Below are 21,564 nucleotides of genomic sequence, written 5' to 3' on the forward strand. Positions count from 1 at the left end.
CGGAATCTGGTGGTCAGGCTCGCTGACTTGGTTGATGCATGTCATTGTATACCAAATGCGTGGATCGATGCTCATGATGTCAATCACTGGATTGTCTGGTCCATACGCAATTATTAACAGACCGCCGTCATATAGCTGGAATATTGCTGAGTGCGGCGTTAAACAACAAACACCAAACCTATAGTGAAACAGACTGGACATGTCAACATGTTGAACATAAACACCAAGTGAGTATCTGTATTACAGCCTTTGGATACTGATCGTGTTGAGTCATTATGGGAAGTATAAAACATTTCTAGGATTTACAACAGGATCAGAAGAAGTTATCTCTTTGTTAAATGTATTCCTTTGGGATTTCCAAAATAGGTCTGATTGATTCAGGAATCTACAGAATATACTATTAATATACAAGGGCAAGTTATCACTATGTTATCAAAACATTAGAGCATATATTCCAAATAGTGAATAAATCAAGGCCACGATACCAAGTGGAAACAATCACATTTTATCACATTTATATTATTTCAACCTTAAATAGATAAGGTATTCCTAACGGTTGTCACATGACCAAAAGGTCTAAGACAAGATGAACAGATTATAAACCTAAAAAATATATATAGAACATACTTTTAAATATATTTGAAACTCCATAAACACATGTACCATTTTTAGATATTCACAAAAATATGTCAGCTAAATACACACTCGTTATGAATAGCATGGACAATCGTTGTTATATTCCAGTGTAAACACACTTGCCTTCAATACAATCTAGCCAGCAGTATTTCACGGCTTATCTCCCTTAGTTTAACCATTGCAGCAGTTTACAAAACAGCATGTTATCGTTTCATGAATACCACAACGAGCTATCAACAGTAGAAACGTTAATGTAAATACCCATGTCTGTTTGCTGGTATAGTACTGTTCTACACCAGTATATGTACATATATCAACGTTACATCTAAAGAGATATTGATGCAACTTACACAAAAACGTAATGTTGTGATCAATCGGTAGTCGGGAAATGGGAATTTACATACTACTTGTAAAAAAACAAATCTCTTGATATTTAGACTAACAGTGTATTGATATGTAGACTAAAAGTGTATTATTCTCGGCTACATCGTTTCCCAAAGCCCATAAATCTTCGAATGACCGAGATCAATGCATGCCAACGATAGTACAGTGTATTCACAGCCAGCATGAATACATTCAATAATAAAATAGTAGTTAATCCAAACTGTACCTTTCTGTTATAACCTCGATAATTGATATGGTCTAAAATAACAGCCACAGACTTTAAGTGTATCAAGAATCACATTTAACCATTCCTGACATGTTGTATTCATTCATAGTTAATGTTTCGTTTCGTTCTTGTACGACAGGTTTTGAAATTTACATTAACTGCAAAACAATCGCCATTACAGTGCATGCAGCATCTGTTTCATACTTCGATCATGTTTGACTACCCTGAAAACTTCAAACTTCGTATACGTATGGCCTGGTTTCAGACATTGGACTCTGTGTTGTACATGCAGAGTGAATTGCTGATGATGGAGACTATTCTACCGATTGTAGTCAGTGAAGGATCCTGTGATGTAGTGGCCTGATATCAGTTCCACCCTTGCCTCTAAGGTTGAGGGAAGATCAGCAAACATCATGACCCACATGGGTCTGTCAAAGGCAACATCTGTAACAGTGGTTTTATCAGTAGCGTTAAAAACTAGGATTTTGTTATTGGCGCCATCCAACAAGAATCCCAGTTGTAGGTCACAGGATTGTCCAACTCTGTTTTGAATGAGAGGGTGATCAGTGAGGAAGGTGTTATTATAGTACACACGGAGACACAGCTGATGCTTGTGCTTTAGGCATGCAGCAACACGTACACTCAGTCCAGTGAGTTGACTCCAGCCAGCATCTACAGGAGAGGCGGTCAGAGCTTTCTCCAATACCATCACATTGTCCTGTATCACTTCTTTTAAAGAGAACCTAAGGTTTACTTGGTAAATGTAAAGCTGACCGCGACTGTTTCGGACCATCAGAGGTCTAGATGCCAGACATGAGTTGATTCTCTGAACCCGACATCCTGTATCAGGAGGTGTGACGGCTGATAGGGTGTTGGTGATTACATGTCCAGATATGTTTATACCATCACTAGCCGTTCCTGAGTCCCATTCCAGCATAGGGCCTGTGTAAAGAGTAACATTCATAATAGATACAAATACATGCCATTCTAGTGAACAGGAATTAGTTCTCACTGTTTCCGATTCACAATAAAGTCAAATTACTTAAACATAAATCATCATTTATAATCAAATTCATCTGGCTGCGTCACACCTTTACCTGTACCATGACAAAGGATAAATAAATGTAAGTTGTGGATCCTTATTATTTCAATAACGCAAATGGACAGACCGGAAAGTGAACTAAGCCTCCAGTTACCGTTAGAAATATTACACTGGAGTTATGTATAGAGAATACTACACTCATTCTCGTTAGATACCATTTTTACGAAACGAGTGGACTTTCTATTACCGAGCAAAAGCGAGGTCAGATATCATAGAAAGTTCACGAGTTAGGTAAAATTGGTATCTAACGAGATTATTTATTACCCACGTTAAATATGTATGTAAGTGTAAATACATAACAACTTTTGTCCGTTGACAGACCAAACTGTAACCGGTTGCAAAATCTGGTCCCGCATGAATATTGATATATGCCCAAACATGGGCATTGTTTAAATTCCTATGCATACGCATCAACAACATGCGCCTGCAGTTGTATTCGAAAATTTGAAAAGTCACATTAGCACCATGCTTTGAATGTCGGACCAACAGTCAGGGTCCCGTCTGTGGACCGTCTGTGCACTCGAATTTTTTTTTTTCGAATTTCTTTATTTCACATACTGAAGAGGCCACAGGCCTATAGTACAAGTTGAAGAATATACAGTTTTATACAATTTATGTACATATCTCACCAGATCACCTCACGTCATTCCACTTCGCATTTCAACGCAGTCACATAATTTCACACATTCAGTACAATACCATACCCTGTAATTTCATAATTTCTATATTACCATATCACATCTTGTTATATCATACAACATATTCTATAACATCATATCATATTGTATCATTATTATAAGATCATATTATATAGTATTATTTCATATAACATTATCATAACATACTATACATACCATCGTACCATATATCACAACTATATTGTATCACATTTCAACATGTCATATCACACAACACATTAGCAATGTCATAGCTTGTCCCATCTTATCTTATCATATCATACCATATAATGCCATGTCATTCCATGCCAATTTATTTCATATCAATCAATCAATATTTATTCAACACTGGAAGACCGCAAGCCATATAATATGTACACTAAAAAAACATTATTTACACAATTTCTATAATACACATAATATATTGCATCATATCCCCTCATGCATCATTTCACACCACATCACTTCATATCATATCACATCATGTCATGTCACATTATATCATTTCATATACATATAACTATACTTAACCATTTGTGATATCACGTCCCACAATATCATATGACAGCCTAGTAGTTTAATACCATTTCTAACTCTTTCGTTTGTAGTTTATTCAGATGGCAAATATCTATAAATATGTACTTAATGTATATACTGTGCACTCCAAATGGTTCGGTTTCTTTGATCTATCAGCTGAACTTTTATCATGTCCGTACCATTTTGGAAGAAGGAAATCAGAGTGTTCGCCAAAGACATTCATGTTTACTGTACCACCCTTTACTGAAGACGTGAAAATCAACACGCTTAAGTCTGCTTGCAGGTCAGTGACAGCTTCGAACGAAGGGCAAGGTCACCACCGGAATATGAAAAGACGACCGTGATCTACTCAGCGTTTTACGCTAGAGATAGGGAATGTTATTGTTCACCTTTGGGATATTTTGGGCCACATAATCAGAAATCAGGCACACTTCGATCACGGAGTTTTCGAATGATTTGTATCGGAAATGTTCACTTTGAGTGATCTGGGCCCACTTGCACAAAGCAATCTTAGCACTACGACTATTGTAAGCCTATGTTAAAGTGTGGGAGCTACGATCATCTTAGCGCTAAGATCGTCACACAGAAACGTTAATGAATTAATTATCATCAATGATACGGATCCCTCATTGGGTACAACTCACATGTTATCGCCTGGTCTGACATCCTCCCGTCCATTTCCACCACTGAAATAATACATAGGACATGTCATTTCTACAAAAAATATATGTACCACATGTTCCAGCTACATAAGTAAATGCTCCTGTCTGGTGTAACAAGCCTATGTATACTACTCTTCGACAAGAGGGGCGGTGTGGTGGCCTCGTGATTAAAGAGTTCGTTCTCCATATCAATGGCCCGGGTTCAAATTCTCACGTGGGTACAATGTGGGAAGCCCATTTCTGGTGTCCCTCGCCGTGATATCACTGGATTGTTGAAACACACCCTCCCCGAACTGGTCTGTAAGGACATGTTGCCCAGGCAGGCCGAAGAAACAAGAGAAGAATAAGTTTGGTTAAAGGCCTCGGTGAGACAGGAATTGTGGGTAGTTAAGCAAAGGTATTCAAATGGGCTATTGGAGTTGCCAGCAGCAGCAGCACAAGCGATGGACGACTAGTCTCGCGAGCAGCAATAGTGATATTAATAAATATCCCACTGATAAGCAGGAGCCTATAAATGTGGTGATTTAAATAAAATGTAAAATATAGCATATACTAATTGAGCACACAAGTACTCCGCTCAAGAAGCGAAACATTCATTGTTATAATATAATACATACACGGAAATGGACAGTGACAGTTGAAGATTGACATTAGGCAAGGCAGGGAAATATAATCGAAATGTGAAGGATAGAGATGATAGCGAAGATACCAAGAGCAGCGAAATGCAAGAAGAAAGTATAGTGATGAAGTAACCAGTATCGGGGTGAGACAATGTGTCGTCAACATAAGGTGGATTGTGGGAGAATGATGTCATAGTGTAAAGGGGAAGGAGTTTACACAGGATTCTACTTCCTGTTACCCAGACTTGCGCTCAACATTAAAGAGGACGGAAACAGTGGTCGGCTCGAAGTCAGTATGCTGTGTGTGAGTGGGATATTCATGTTCAACTGTGGCACCGTATCTGAGGAAGCTAGTACTTTTCAATTGTCATTGGCCCGGACTAGATCAAGCACACACATACCCATGTGCATGCACATCGTCAAATAAGAGCTTAGATATATAACACTGTTTTACAAGTTGAAACATCTCAGATAACTGGGGCACCAGTTAGTATACAAAATCCAATATGATTGAACCAATCACATTACGTTTTTCATACTACAAAGGCTGGATGCACTAACTGGCAACATTTGGGTGATAAGACATAAGATATGTTCTAATTTTCTACTACCTACCTGTAGGGAACTCTGCAGGCTCCAGAATTAGGGCGTTACACACTGCAGTATCTTTCATATCATTCGGCCTCTCTGTTGGGGAGAACGTGACTGATCTGACCATTCCTGATGCCTTGATATTATCCCGAAGATGTTTTATATTTGCTTGGACAAAGTTGACGCCAGTCCTGACAAAGGGCACCTTCTGTAGCGTCTCCCCCAACATGGCTCGCAAGGAGGCAGTTGATGACCCCATCACTTGCAGGTCCTCTTTCTTGTCAGCTTTACTTCTCATTTGTCTTGTGTAATCAGTGGAAGATTAAACTCTAGTCTGCAAATCTCTTGTTGACTCCAAGGCATCCTTTGTCAGCTTAAGATTCTGAGCAGATTTTCTTTCAACATCCGATAGCAGAACTGTTCTTCGTTGCTTCAGTTCACTTATCAGGTTGTCAAAGGATTTGTTGATATCATCTATTGCTACCCTCTTTGACATTTCGATATTTTCTATCATCTGCATTAATTCTGCTTCTGCTTTTCCCAATCTCTCTGACTTCTCTTTCATCTTGACAAAAATGTCATCTGAGGATTTTGACCATTCTTGGTGTGCTTCATCCACAGACACAACGTTGTGCCCCTTCCCTTTATCGTGATCTACTACAGTGCAGGACACACAGACGACCTTGTCACAAGTGTGGCAGTAGAACTCTAGAGGGTGTTGGTGCTGACTGCACTGATGTAGACGACGGAAGCTCTGCACAGGACGGCCCTTCATCTCATCAAAGGTATTTATAGTGTGTGCCTTTGTTGTTATATTCCTTCTGTGAGCATTCAAGCAGAGTGAACAGAGAAATACCCCACAGTTGTCACACTGTGATACAGCTGTTTCCTTGTCAGGGCAATCTGTGCATGGAAGATGGAGACCTTTCTGGATCTTGAGGTAGTCCAGAGTCTTCAGGATGAGAGTCTCTTTGGGCAGAGATTTCACCCCACCAGGCAGATTATGTCGCTGTCGACACATGGGGCAGGATAGGGTTGCAGCACCTCTAGTGTAGGTTTCCAGACAGGGCTGACATATGGACTGTACACAACATGGCATACGACGGGGAATTCGTGTTGCGTCATCAAAGTGTTCTGTACATATTGGACACTCTGTCAGAAGTTCCTTGATCGCAGCTACTGAGACAAGATCCAACATATTTGTCTGGGAAAAGACATAATGATCATGATATATGAACTGAAATGAACTTTCCATATATCAAACAACCTTTGACGGGAACCAGGGTGACCTGTACCATTCAGATATTGATAGGAACCAGGAAGTAACTAGATATTAAAAACAAGTTATTAAAGTACTGGTCAAACAGAAAATCTAACACATGACTAATTTATTTTATTTCTATTTCAAAGGCAATTCATGAAAAGCGAAAAAAGGTCGCATGGCATTCTCGTGTCGATGTTTCTGACAACACGAAGATAGAGTATTAGACTTTGACGTGGGTCAGGGGGGCCTATATCATTGAGGTGTTGATAACAACCAGGAAGTAACTCTAGATTCACATTAATCTAACTCACTATTCCAGCACATAACAAAATCCATTGCTACATCACAAACATTGTGTAATCCCTAAACAAACATAATCGATCACAGAAAGACCGATTAACGTACTTACCGTACGAGAAATGACAGAAGAGAGAGCTTGTACAGAAGGCGTCTATATACACGTACACAGACAGGACTCGAACAACACCTTTCCGTACACGCGCAGTAGCTACTTTCGTTTTAAGGACAATCCGTGATTCATGTGCAGTCTCATACAACAGAAAAGCTGGTCAGCCGTAAACAGTGTAGTTCGATCACTCCGTGTGTGTCTGGCTGGCACAGGGCGTTATATATCTACACAATATCGCCTCTTTCAGATGAACAGACGTGTCGCTGTTTCAAAAAGATGAAAATAAACTCATGTTTGTATCTTATCTCAGTGATAGGAGGCCCAATCTACCAATAAAATCAAAATCCCTGTCTACAAAACATTATTATTTTTACTTGAACAATAAATTCAAAATGTTATCTTGGTAGGCAATGCGCATACAAAATGTCAGATGTGAAAAAGGGGTGGTTGTTAATGTCTGATCCCGTTGGGTGTTCCGGCACAGGTTGCTCAGTGCTGCAATTAACTGTGCAGAGTTGCCCCCCTTAGACCAGTGTCATCAGGTGAGCAGCATTCAGTGACGAATGACAATGTGTGTATGTGTAGGTAGGTTGATGTTCAGTTTTAGGGCGATCATTAAAGATATATTTGCGCCGACCACAACAAATAATGATAGACAAGAGAAAAGTGAGTAATGTAAATGTGATGATTAGGAGCCTGCTTCATGATCAAGTACATATTTTAAAGCCGCAAGTAAAAATAAAAAGCAAATCAGACAAAAAAGGAAAGCCTTTAAAATGGTTTAAAAGTCAGTACCCAATGTATGAATGCAATAATCTTCTAATATATCAAATTTACCCGATAACGACAGTAAAATAGCCCGCTTATAAAATTGATTGGGGCACAAAAGTGTAATTAGAGAAAAGGTGCTGTCTTTCTGAAGTACTGCACATCCTAAATTTAGTTTGCTATGAATGTGGCTTTGGCCTCGGAGGTATTTACATCATAGTGAGTACATGGCGAGGATACTTCTTTATCAATAACACTGAGGTAAGCATTTAACCAACAGTGTCCCACGTAAATTTGTCTCACTCGCGTTTCTGTCGAGGACGTATTGTGATTGTAGAGTCAGTAAATGGAACTTACTCATGATCATATGGTCCCCGTCGTACACTGGAGCAGCATGGATGCGATCCCCCAAATCCAGGGTGTACCCGCCACCTGTAGGTGGTGAGAATTACTTTTGTTCAAATGGAACCGATGTCCCCACGGATCAAACACTCAATAACACCCGTAAGTCGGATATTACATACTGTTTATCGAAATTGTAAATAAGAAGCATTGTCCGTGAGCATTCTTTCTACACACATACAAACATAGAATCAATCATGACATCTAACACTATTTTATTGTGATTCATAAACGCATGCTTTTCATATAGTCTCACAGTCTTTCTCAGTCACACTCAATGGGTCATAATAAATAGATAAAGAGCTAAATAAAGTCCCTCCCTCCCTCTCTCTCTCTCTCTCTCTCTCTCTCTCTCTCTCTCTCTCTCTCTCTCAGGATATGCTGGCACTTGCTGATGTTTTTGGCGTTTTCCGTCAGGAATTCGATTAAATAAATACAGAGAAGAAAGGGTTTATTTTGTTTATTTTAAATATATACATTTGGGTCATTAGGACATTACCACTCATCGCTACATTGAACTAGGATATCTATATTGTAACGAAATGTAACTCTGACAGTGTATTCAACAGTCATTTTGTATTTAACGTACAAGGGGGTTGCTGAAACATACGACACAGTCACTGATTTCAAGTAACTTCTATTTTTAATGACAGTCATAACGTGTACGTTTCCTTGCTTCTTCTATGAATTGAGAGTGTTTATTTGAGTGGATAGTAATTGTGTGGACGGCTAGATTATAGGGTTAATAATGCTTGTTCGGTGCAATTCCCTTGACTTGTACCATATGTCCCCGTTTTAGGTGGACAATTTACTTGCCTTTGCATGAGTTTGTGACGCCGCCTTTTTGCGAACATCCGCGCATGATTTCGTCGGAAAAAGACTGCCACCCGTATTCCAAAAATTATATATGTGTTCAGCTCTTTTAATTACATTTGTTCTAGGCGGTGTGTGTGTGAAGGTGTGTGTGTGTGTGTGGAGGTGTGTGTGTGTGTGTGGAGGTGTGTGTGTGTGGAGGTGTGTGTGTGTGTGTGTGTGTGTGTGTGTGTGTGTGTGTGTGTGTGTGTGTGTGTGTGTGTGTGTGTGCGCGCGCGCACGGGCAGAAGTCTTTCCTTAGTCTGCATCTTACAATAAATGGACTCTGCTTTTGGCAGATTTTTCTTATGATTATGGAACTCTATTGGTACAAGTCAACAATTTTTGTCCGGTTGTAGAGAAGTGATAGTGATTGTTTGGGAAGATCATGCATGTATTGGTTCGATAGCGTTCGTGCAGGTGGGACGTGTGTTTCAACCCTTAATGTAAAAATTAGTCTTAATGTTTAGAAATGTTACATTAAGGTTTACGCGTTAACTATTAATATAAAAAAATATTACATTAAGAGTAACAACCCACAACCCTTAATGTAACAATTAGTTTTTTTTACATTAAGGATTAATATCGTACATATCGTCCCTTTAAAACGAAGTTTTATTGGAAATATAGGGTACTTTTTGCTATTTTCACGTTTTTCATTGTTTTTTCTCGGTTTCTGGTAATTATTTGTAATAAGGGACAGCGTGAGAAACTGACTTTGCTCAGATCTGAGAACAAGAGGGGTCATTTTAAGAATGACAGGCTCGTTATTGAGGACATGCCAGCTAGTACTCTGGAAGGTGATGAGCATCAGTTGTCGCAACACAAGTGGAACATCGTCAACTGCGGATCTGAAGCTGGTGCTGCAGGTGTTGTGGTCAAGATCGAAGGTTAACTCAGACCCAGGGAAATATACCTTGACAAATACAACTGGGTTTGTGCTTTAGCCAACTGTACTGTGAATTTTAAGAAGAGCATGATTCAAAACCCTTTTTAATTTCTTTAGGTTTTGTATTTGTACTGGTATTGAACACGTTTTTCAAATTAAATATCAACCAATTCACAGACTCAAATACAAATTCTTCCGTAATTTCTGTTGTTTACATAAGTTATGGTGAATAGTTTGTTAATTCTAATTCCACACAAGTGATGGTTATCTTCGGATCCTAGCAAACCCAAGAGGCGCAATTCTGCACAGCTGCGTACAGCATCGTGGATGACTGGGCTGTCAGTGCCTTCAATATAAATAACGAAAGTAAGGAATATACCGCGTTCCTGAACTCATCATTGCCATATCTCTTTGACGTCTTAATGGATGTCTCGTTAAACAGTGACGAGTCAATAGGATTTCCATTCCAAATGGGCAAGGTTTATCAACAAATCAGTTTGCAACACAAACTTCCATTCATTTAACAATGAAATACAGTTAAAACACCGTTGTGTCGAACTAACGCTTGTCTCGAAGTAAAAGCTTGATTTCTGTATTTGGTCTTTATCCGTTATTTTCGGTTGTGTCGAACCTCAGATAACTCGAGGTATTGACGTAGGTCCCTTCAACTTCAGCTGTTTACAGAATTGAAGTCAGTGAGTGAGTGAGTGGGTGAGTATGGTTTTATGCCGCTTTTAGCAATATTCCAGCAATATCACAGCGAGGGACACCAGAAATGGGCTTCACATATTGTACCCATGTCGTGAATCGAACCGAGGTCTTCGGCTATACGAGCGAACGCTTTAACCACTAGCCTTCCCTTCCGCCCCTTTACAGAATTGAAATGAAAACAAACAGATGAACAGATGAACTTTGTACTCCAGCAATGCATGGTTAAGAAAAATACGAAAATGGGGTATAGAGTAAAACAACAACATGACTGGATGAACATGTGAACACGTGAATACTTGACTTACCTTTGCATGTGTTTGTTTTGGGTGCCACCGTTGGGACAGGATACGCCTACCTTTTCGCGAACAAATGGTATCGTCACTAATTGATCGTGGTTCATAAACACATGCTTATGATATAGTCGGAATCGTACAGTGGACACTGCTGTTGGTGGATATTTCCTGGGAGAGATAATAAATACTTACCTTTTCATTCAAATTGTGAGAATGGCTTCCGGTAGGGCAGGGCATGCTTACTCCTGGTGTCATCACTGATTTTCAGTGGTCCATTCACACAACTTTCACAGTTAGTTTGCCCTTTACGCCAAATGGATCTGTTTCGGTGGATAATCTAGACTGGTTATTTATTCTCTGGCATTGGTATTTTATATTTGTGATTGTGGAAAGGATTTTGTCGCTTTTATTCCAATAACTAGTATTGATCTAGTGGTCATATGGATTTTAACTCCGAGATTGTTATAAATGCCGCATCACTCTCTACACCAAGACGTAGTCGTGTTTGTAGACGTCGCAGCTGAACACGCCTGCAAATAATCGAATAATCGAATCCGGGTTGGGCACTCTATTGGTTGACAGCATGAGCAACGATTAGGGCTGGGACGGGTAACTCGGGTACCCGGATCATGTTGGTACTGAGCAGCTCCGGGTACCCACAGGACTACCCGGACACATGGTTAGTAACGTGATATATTGTCTAATGACGACAATTATCTGGAACTCTATGGCTACACTACAAGTCATTAATGTTCGCTTTCTTTCTGACTATGCACCTATTCCTTCTGATTTTTCATATGGTTGAATAAAGATATAACTTAAGTCAACTTCAGTGTATGCATGACCGGATTGTTTGATAAATGTATCGACATACGTTTTGCCAGGTCTATGTTAAAATTGTTCCCAATCGGACATTTTGAGACATCTCCTGAGACCTAGAGTTGGTACCCGGGTAGGGTAGGGTAATAGGGGGCGGGTACCCGCGTAGTAAATTTGGACTCGTCCAGCCTAGCAACGATCCAGTCAGTGGAGGTGCGATGGCACACAATCAGCCACGTTACATATTGCACACCCTGTCCCAATAACATTATCCTATTTTGCAAGGAATGTTTAGGATACATTCTGCCTGTAATCCTCGGGTCCTCAGGGTGATAATTTCGTCGCTGAATATGTTTTTTTTTGTCAGCTTTGAAAGAACATGATACAAATATTCTGGCATGTATTTATGATCACTAAATGAGCATCGTAATTGTGTCAGCGAGTCAATGCTACCCTATAGATAGCTACCCACGAGGGGCCTGTTTGAATGAAACCCTACAGATAGTAACCCACGGGCGGGCTGTGTGAATGCTACCCTACTGATAGTGACCCACGAGGGGGTTGTGTGAATGCTAACCAACACATAGAAGTCCATGAGAGGGCTGTGTGAATGCTACCCTACTCATAGTAACCGAGTACCCGGGTAGTAAATTTGGACTTGTCCCAGCCCTAGCAAAGATGGAACACAATCAGCCACGTTACATATTGCACACCCTGTCCTAATAACATTATCGCATTTTGCAAGAAATGTTAAGGATACATTCTGCCTGGAATCCTCGGGTTCTCAGAGTGATAATTTCGTCGCTGAATATGTTATTTGTCAGCTTTGAAAGAACATGATACAAATATTCTGGCATGTATTTATGATCACTGAATGAGCATCGTAATTGAATCAGTGGGTGAGTTGCGGCTAGCCTCGTTTTGGAAAGCACCCCAGTAATATTACGGTGCAAACAAGACAACATGAGAAACCATTCGTCTGTATTTTGTTGTGTCAACTGGCCGCGATGATTGTGCTTACTGTCACTTACTGTATGTATCTATATTTGTATAGGTGTTCTTCTGTCAATTAGTTAGTAATTGTGTACATAAGAATCATTATATTAATATTGTATATGTTCCATGTGAGGATAAACCTATTTATTGTAATGGTGGTGCAGATATTGTTTCAGTCTTATGTTGGAATATGCATTGATATGACATTTGTTTCATGTGAATGCTACCCTACAGATACTAACCGAGGAGTGGGCTGTGTGAATGCCCTCCTACATATAGTAGCCCACTAGGATCTGTGTTGATGCTAACCTACAGATAGTAACCCACGAGGGGCTGTGTGTATGCTACCCTACAGATAGTAACCCACAAGGGGCCTGTGTGAATGCTACACTACATATAGTAACCCACGAGGGGGTTGTGTGAATGCTACCCTAAAGATAATAATCCACGAGGGGGCTGTGTGAATGCTACACTACAGCCAGTAACCCACAAGGGGGTTGTCTGATTGCTAACCTACAGATAGTAACCCACGAGGGGGCTGTGTGAATGCTACTCTACAGATAGTAACCCACGAGTGGGCTGTGTGAATTCTACTCTACAGATAGTAACCCACGAGTGGGCTGTGTAAATGCTTACCTACAGATAGTAGCCCACGAGTGGGCTGTGTGAATGCTAACCTCCGGATAGTAGCCCACGAGGGGGCTGTGTGAATACTACTCTACAGATAGTAGCCCACGAGGGGGTTTTGTGAATTCTACCCTACAGATAGTAACCCACGAGGGGGCTGTGTGAATGCTACTCTACAGATAGTAACCAACAAGGGGGCTGTGTGAATGCTAACCTACAGATAGTAGCCCACGAGGGGGCTGTGTGAATGCTACTCTACAGATAGTAGCCCACGAGGGGCGCTCTTACTTACACATGTTGGTGACATCATCATGACAAAACATTTTCGTATCTGACAATTTCCCAGATCAACTTCACTTTCATTCATACGTATCCTATATTCCCCATGATCGTGCATGCACCTGGAAAACATCATCTCAACCTGAATGCCTCCAATTCCATCCTAAGGCGAATAAACTGAATCTGTGCCATAGCCTCCCGCTGCATGGACTTATTGAATGTAACTTATCTTTCAACGACAGTGTATCCTATCGATGCTTGTGATACTTATTTCCCTAAATATACCAGATTCCGGAACATGGATTATCAATTATACCTATCCAGCATACTACCAAATATGGTTTATTGAAAATAATTTCAAAGCCTAAGTACGTACATATATACGACCTTGATTTTATAATATCAACTGGGCGGTCGGGTAGCCTAGTGGTTAAAGCGTTCGCTCGTCAGGCCGAAGACCCGGGTTCGATTCTCGACATGGGTACAATGTGTGAAGCCCATTTCTGGTGTCCCCCGCCGTGATATTGCTGGAATATTGCAAAAAGCGGCGTAAAACCAAACTCACTCACTATAATGTCAACTAAAATGGCCATTGATCGCTAACCCATTGGTCGAGAGTAGAGAATTTACAGATTTACCACATTTACACATTTCTTGCTTTTTACAATTTGGCGGTCACTATAAGTGAGTGTATGCCCATGTCCGTTACCATAAAGTGAGTGAATAAAAAGTAAACAAGCTAAATCAAATCAAAAGATTCAATTCTGCAAAAATAAATGTCAATGAAATCATAATGTTAATAAAACTATAACTTCATTATGAGATGGTATTTGTAAAAACTTCATTCAATTCATCTTTCGAAATGTTGATGAGATCAAATCTGTTTATATATCTGATATATTGAGACGAGCGGAATGATATAACAATTATAGAGAGAACATCACGGACACAAGAATCAGCAAACAATTTCTCGATATGCTAATTCTATATTATATTTGAAATTACATTGAACGTAAGTAGGGTTGAGAAATGAAACAAATCACGTAAGTATACAATATGAATTTGCTACCTCAATGTCCTAAAAGTGAAACAGACTGGACATATAGGAGACGTATACATACTGAACTTAATCACATACTGAGTATCTATATTCCAGCCTTTGGATACTGGTCGTGCTGAATCATTGTGGGAAGTATAAACATTTCTCGAAATTACGAGTTTTTTCCTTTGGTAAGTGTATTCATTTTACATTTCCATAATAGTTCTCACAACTATGAGAATGCTTGATGGATGCATGCCATCGTATCCCAATTGCGTGGATCGATGCTCACGATGTCAATCACAGGATTGTCCGCCCCAGACTCGATACTAACAGTGTTGAGTCATGGGGGGTAGAATAAAACATTTCTAGAAATTACGACAAGATCAAAATAGTGTTTCTCCGTGTTAAGAGGTCCCTTTTGGGTTTAAATAAATGTTCTGACGCAAAACATATTGATTCAGGAATCGACAGAATAAACTATTAATACGCGAGGGCACATTTACTGATATCACTATGTTATCAAAACAGAAAAGCATATATTCCAAGTGAAAAAAAACAAGCCAAGATAACAAGCGGCATCAATACCATTTATGTCATTTCAAACTTTAATAAAAAAGGTATATAGTCATAGGCAAAGTGAAAAGATTATAAAACCTGAAATCTATATAATAAAACAGATGAAATTATATTTGACACTCCAAAAAGTCATGTACAATTTTAAATTATTCACAAAAAGTATGTCAACTAAATACACACACGCTGTGAATGGCAGATACAAAATCATTGGTATATTCCAGTGAAAACACAATTGTCTGCAAGTCAACCTGGACAGCATTAAGTCGCGGGGAACCTCCCTTAGTTTAACCATTGCAACAGTTCACATAGCAGCCTGTTATCGTTTGATGAATCCCACAAAGAGCTATCTACAGTAGGAACGTTGATGTAAATACCCATGTCTGTTTGCAGGTATAGTACTGTTCTACACCTATATATGTACGTTATTAACGTTACATTGTTACATCTTAAGAGATATTGATGCAACTTACACAAAAATGTAATGTCGTGATCACTCGTCGGGAAATGAGAATTTACATACATGTTTAAAAAGATACATGTTGATAGTAGGACTAACAGTGTATTATTCTCGGATGCATCGCTTCACAAAGCCCGTAAATCTTTGAATGACCAAGATCAATGCATGCTGGCTCTAATCACACATGGACCTCAAACGCATTCAGTGTTAGCATAAATAGATTCATTTATAAAAGAGTACCTTATCCATACTGTACCTTTCTGTTATAACTTTTTAAAATGATATTGACTAAAAAACAGCCACAGACCTGTAATATATTAAGAATCATATTTAACCATTTTTGACATGTGTTTGTATTCATTCATAGTTAATATTTCGTTTCGTTCTTGTACGACAGGTTTTAAAATTTACATTAACTGCAAAACAATCGCTATTACAGTGCATGCAACATCTGTTTCATACTTCGATCATGTTTGACTACCCTGAAAACTTCAAACTTCGTATACGTATGGCCTGGTTTCAGACTCTGTGTTGTACATGTAGAGTGTATTGCTGACGCTGGAGACTATTCTACCGATTGTAGTCGGTGAAGGATCCAGTGATGTTGTGGCCTGATATCAGTTCCACTCTTGACTTTAAGGTTGAAGGACAACAAGTATACATCTTGACCCACATGGGTCTGTCAAGAGCAACATCTGTGACGGTGGTGTACACTGTGTTATCAGTAGCATTAAGAACTTGGATTTTGTTATTGGCGCCATCCAACAAGAAACCCAGTTGTAGGTCACAGGATTGTCCAACTGTATTTTGAATGAGAGGGTGATCAGTGAGGAGGGTATTGTTGAAGAACACCCGGAGACACAGCTGCTGATTGTGCTTTGAGCATGTAGCAACACGTACACTCAGTCCAGTGACTTGACACCAGCCAGCATCTACAGGGGAGGCGGTCAGAGCTTTCTCCAGTGCCGTCTTATTGTCCAGTATCACTTTTTGTAAAGAGAACCTAAGGTTTACTTGATACATGTAAAGCTGACCGGGACTGTTTCGGACCATCAGAGGTCTGGATGCCAGACATGATTTGGTTCCTTCAATCCGACATCCTGTATCAGGAGTGACTGCTGGTGGGGTGTTGGTCATTACATGCCCAGATACGCTTATAATATCAGTTGCCGTACCCGAGTCCCATTCCAGCATAGGGCCTGTGTGAAGAGTACAATTCATAAAAGATACAAATACATGCCATTGTAGTGAACAAGAATTAGTTCTCTCCGATTCACAATAAAGTCAAATTACTGAAACATATATCATCATTTATAATCAAATTCATCTGGCTGCGTGATACCTTTACCTATACCATGACAAATAAATGTAAGCTGTTTCCTCTAATTATTTCAATAACACAAACGGACAGACCGGAAAGTTAACTAAGCTTCTAGTTACTGTTAGAAATATTACACTGGAGTTATGTATTGACAAACGTCACACAGAAACTTAAATGAATGAAGTATCATGAAGGATAAGGAACACTCATGGGGTACAACTCACATGTTATCTCCTGGTCTGACATCCTTAGGTCCATCTCCATCACTGAAACAATACATAGGACATGTCATTTCTAAAATATATATACGTACCACATGTTCCAGCTACATAAGTGAATGCTCCTGCCTGGTGTAACAAGCCTATATATACACATGCACAAAAGTTAAGCGCCACCCACCATATTTGTGAGCTGTTACTTTTGGCACTTAATGATGACTATTATAACGAGATGTACGATTGTTATAAGCTGTATATGTACACCTCATGTGATGCAAAGGTGTCCCAAAGCAGGTTTATCTTGTGTTCCAAAGAATATGAGCAGAAAGGAATTTTACCGAAGACCAGAAATTGAAGGATTAGAAAATATTGAAAAACTTTTTTTTGTCATGTAACTGTCATGATATCAGCAGACCAGATCAGGGAGTGCAGAGTCTATTTCAAGACAGAAACGTCAGTAACGTGTGTATGATCCACGGATATTGACCACAGCTTCAACCCTACCCCTCATACTCATTACAAGTCCATGAATGCTTCTCTGAGACAAACGGATCCATTCTCCATGAAGTGTGGTTTCAAGTCCAGCAAGATTTTGAACTGGGGGATCACGATGTCTGATTTTCCGGCCAAGAATGTCCCATAGATGCTCAATCGGATTAAGATCCGGACTACTGGCTGGCCAAGGAAGAGTGGAAATAGCTTCTTGACGCAAATAAGCCAAAACTGCCCGAGATCTGTGTGGTCTAGCATTGTCGTCCATGTAAACAGGTCTTGTCTGAAGAGAATGGTTGTCAAAATGAGGGACTACCAAATTCCATCGACTACGGGCACGACATCCTATCAGACGATTACGCATGTCAGTTGAGGACGTTTTACTGGTCTTCTGGCGTTATAACCAGCCGCTCTGAGGCGACGCCTTACGGTCATCGTCGAGAGTCTCTGATAGGTAACCCACTGCAGTCTTAAATCTGTTGAAGTGGCAAATGGATTTCGTCTGACTATCCTGAAAAGACGTCTATCTGTTCTGTTAGAGGTCTTTCTTGGCCTACTAGACCTATGCCTGTCATTGACATCATTGGTTTGACCATGTTTGACAATCAAACGATTGATAACACTGTGATGACGACCCGTTTGTCTTGCAATGGCCCTGCATGGCATGCCAGCATTTTTCATGCCTATCACTTGCCATCTTTCAGCGTTCGTTAACTTTCTCCTCACCATGGCTGATTTTCAACCCCTATTGGAAGGAAAATATCCCACTGAAGAGCAGGAGCCTATAAATTTGTGGATTTAAATAAAATGAAAAATATAGCATATACTAATTGAGCCCACAAGTACTCTGCTCAAGAAAAGAAACATCCATTTTTATTATATAATACTGTCACAGAGTCACTTAACTGCACTCTGGACAACGCAATGTTAAAGAATTGTAGCTTCTGAACAACAACCCTTTTTGTACAGTATCGTTTAGGAAATCTGAACTTTTTTAACATGATGTAATCCATGCGTAACGGCGGTCAGTTGAACCATTGTCTAACACAGCATTTCACATTATGACATTTATAGCCTTAATCTATTTTCCCCGGGCCGTGTCTGTAATCACATCCATAAGCCCCATGTCAAGGGCAACGCTATTGTCTCTTTGTCTGTCTATTGTTGTCCAACAGTGTATATATATGTTTACATCTTTACTGTTAGTTAGTCCGACAGCACCTGTATGTACAGCCGCGAGTAGGATACGCCTGCTTGCTGGACTTCACTTGTACTTGTTGAGTTGGAATCTCCGCTCGACATATTTCTAATTGTATTTTGTTTTATTGCCGACTAAGAAAAGTTTGGACTCAACGTATTCTTCGTCTTCAATCTGAGCTAATTTCCCCGTCAACACATGCGCGTTGACAATACATACACGGAAATGGACAGTGACAGTTTAATATTGAAATGAGGCAAGGTAGGGAAATATAGTTGAAATGTGAAGGATAGAGATGATAGCAAAGTTACCAAGAGCAGCAAAATGCAAAAAGAAAGTATTGTGATGACGTAACCAATATCGGGGTTAGATTATGTGACGTCATCATAAAGGGGATTGTGGGAGAATGGTGTCGTAGTGTAAAGGGGAAGGAGTTTACACTGGATTGTACTTGCTGTTACCTAGACTTGCGCTCGACATTAAAGAGGTCGGAAACAGTGGTCGGCTCGAAGTCAGTATGCTGTGTGTGAGTGGGATATTCATGTTCAACTGTGGCACCGTATCTTAGGAAGCTAGTACATTTCAATTGTCATTGGTCCGGACTAGATCAAGCACACACATACCCACGTGCATGTACATCGCCAAATAAGAGTTTAGATATATAACACTGTGTAACAAGTTACAACATCTCAGATAACTGGGGCACCAGTTAGTATGCAAATCCAATATGATTGAACAAATCACATTACGTTTTTCATACTACAAAGCCTGGATGCACTAACTGGCAACATTTGGGTAATAAGACATAAGATATGTTCTAATTTTCTTCTACCTACCTGCAGGGAACTCTGCAGGTTCCAGAATGAGGGCGTTATACACTGCAGTATCTGGCACGCGTTTAGGCCTCCCTGTTGGGGAGAATGTGACTGATCTGACCATTCCTGCTGCCTTGATATTATCCCGAAGATGTTTTATATTTGCTTGGACAAAGTTGACGCCAGTTCTGACAAAGGGCACCTTCTGTAGCGTCTCCCCCAAGATGGCTCGCAAGGAGGCAGTTGATGACTCCATCACTTGCAGGTCCTCTATCTTGTCAGCTTTACTTCTCATTTGTCTTGTGTAATCAGTGGAAGATTTAACTCTAGTCTGCAACTCTCTTGTTGACTCCAAAGCATCCTTTGTCAGCTTACGATTCTGGGCAGATTTTCTTTCAACATCCGATAGCAGAACTGTTCTTCGTTGCTTCAGCTCACTGATCAGGTTGTCAAAGGATTTGTTGATATCATCTATTGCTACCCTCTTTGACATTTCGATATTTTCTATCATCTGCATATATTCTGCTTCTGCTTTTCCCAATCTCTCTGACTTTTCTTTCATCTTGACAAAAATGTCATCTGAGGATTTTGACCATTCTTGGTGTGCTTCATCCACAGACACAACGTTGTGCCCCTTCCCTTTATCGTGATCTACTACAGTGCAGGATACACATACGACCTTGTCACAAGTGTGGCAGTAGAACTCTAGAGAGTGTTGGTGCTGACTGCACTGATGTAGCCGACGGAAACTCTGCACAGGTCGGCCCTTCATTTCATCAAAGGTATTTATAGTGTGGGTCTTTGATACCGTATTCCGTTTATGAGCACTTAAGCAAAGGGAACATAAAAATGTTCCACAGTTGTCACACTGGGCTACAGCCGTTTCCTTGTCAGGGCAATCTGTACATGAAATATGGAGACCTTTCTGGATCTTGAGGTAGTCTAGAGTCTTCAGGATGACTGTCTCTTTGGGTAGAGATTTCACCCCACCAGGCAGATTATGTCGCTGTCGACACATGGGGCAGGATAGGGTTGCAGCACCTCTAGTGTAGGTTTCTAGACAGGGCTGACATATAGACTGTACACAACATGGCATACGACGGGGAATTCGTGTTGCGTCATCAAAGTGTTCTGTACATATTGGGCACTCTGTCAGAAGATCCTTGATCGCAGCAACTGAGACAAGATCCGACATGTCTGGGAAAAGACATAATGATAATGATCATGATATATGAACTGGAATGAACTTTCCATGTATCAAACAATCTTTGACGGGATCCAGGGCGACCTGTACCATTCATATGTGGATAGAAACCAGAAAGTAACTAGATATTTAAAACACGTTATTAAAGTACTGGTCAAACAGAAAATCTAAATTTAAAATCTATTTTATTTTTAAATCAAAGGCAACTTATGAATTACGAAATTAGGTCGCAAGGCATTCTCGAGTCGATGTTTCTGACAACACGAAGATAGAGTATTAGACTTGAGGTGTATATCATTGAGGTGTTGATAACAACCAGGAAGTAACTCTAGATTCACATCAATCTAACTCACTATTCCAGCACATAACAAAATCCATTGCTACATCACAAACATTGTTTAATCCCTAAATAAACATAATCGATCACAGAAAGACCGATTAACGTACTTACCGTACGAGAAATGACAGAAGAGAGAGCTTGTACAGAAGGCGTCTAT

At 40.0% G+C, this 21,564-nt stretch overlaps 1 pseudogene; it reads right to left on the reverse strand.

Annotated features, from left to right (window-relative positions):
• Window positions 1–1,268: 1,268 nt before the first annotated feature.
• On the reverse strand, window positions 1,269–21,564 carry LOC139455850 (uncharacterized; annotated as a pseudogene).

Source organism: Haliotis cracherodii, unplaced genomic scaffold, assembly GCF_022045235.1.
Source record: "Haliotis cracherodii isolate W230 unplaced genomic scaffold, xgHalCrac1.p SCAF_11, whole genome shotgun sequence".
In the NCBI taxonomy this organism is placed as follows: Eukaryota; Metazoa; Mollusca; class Gastropoda; order Lepetellida; family Haliotidae; genus Haliotis; species Haliotis cracherodii.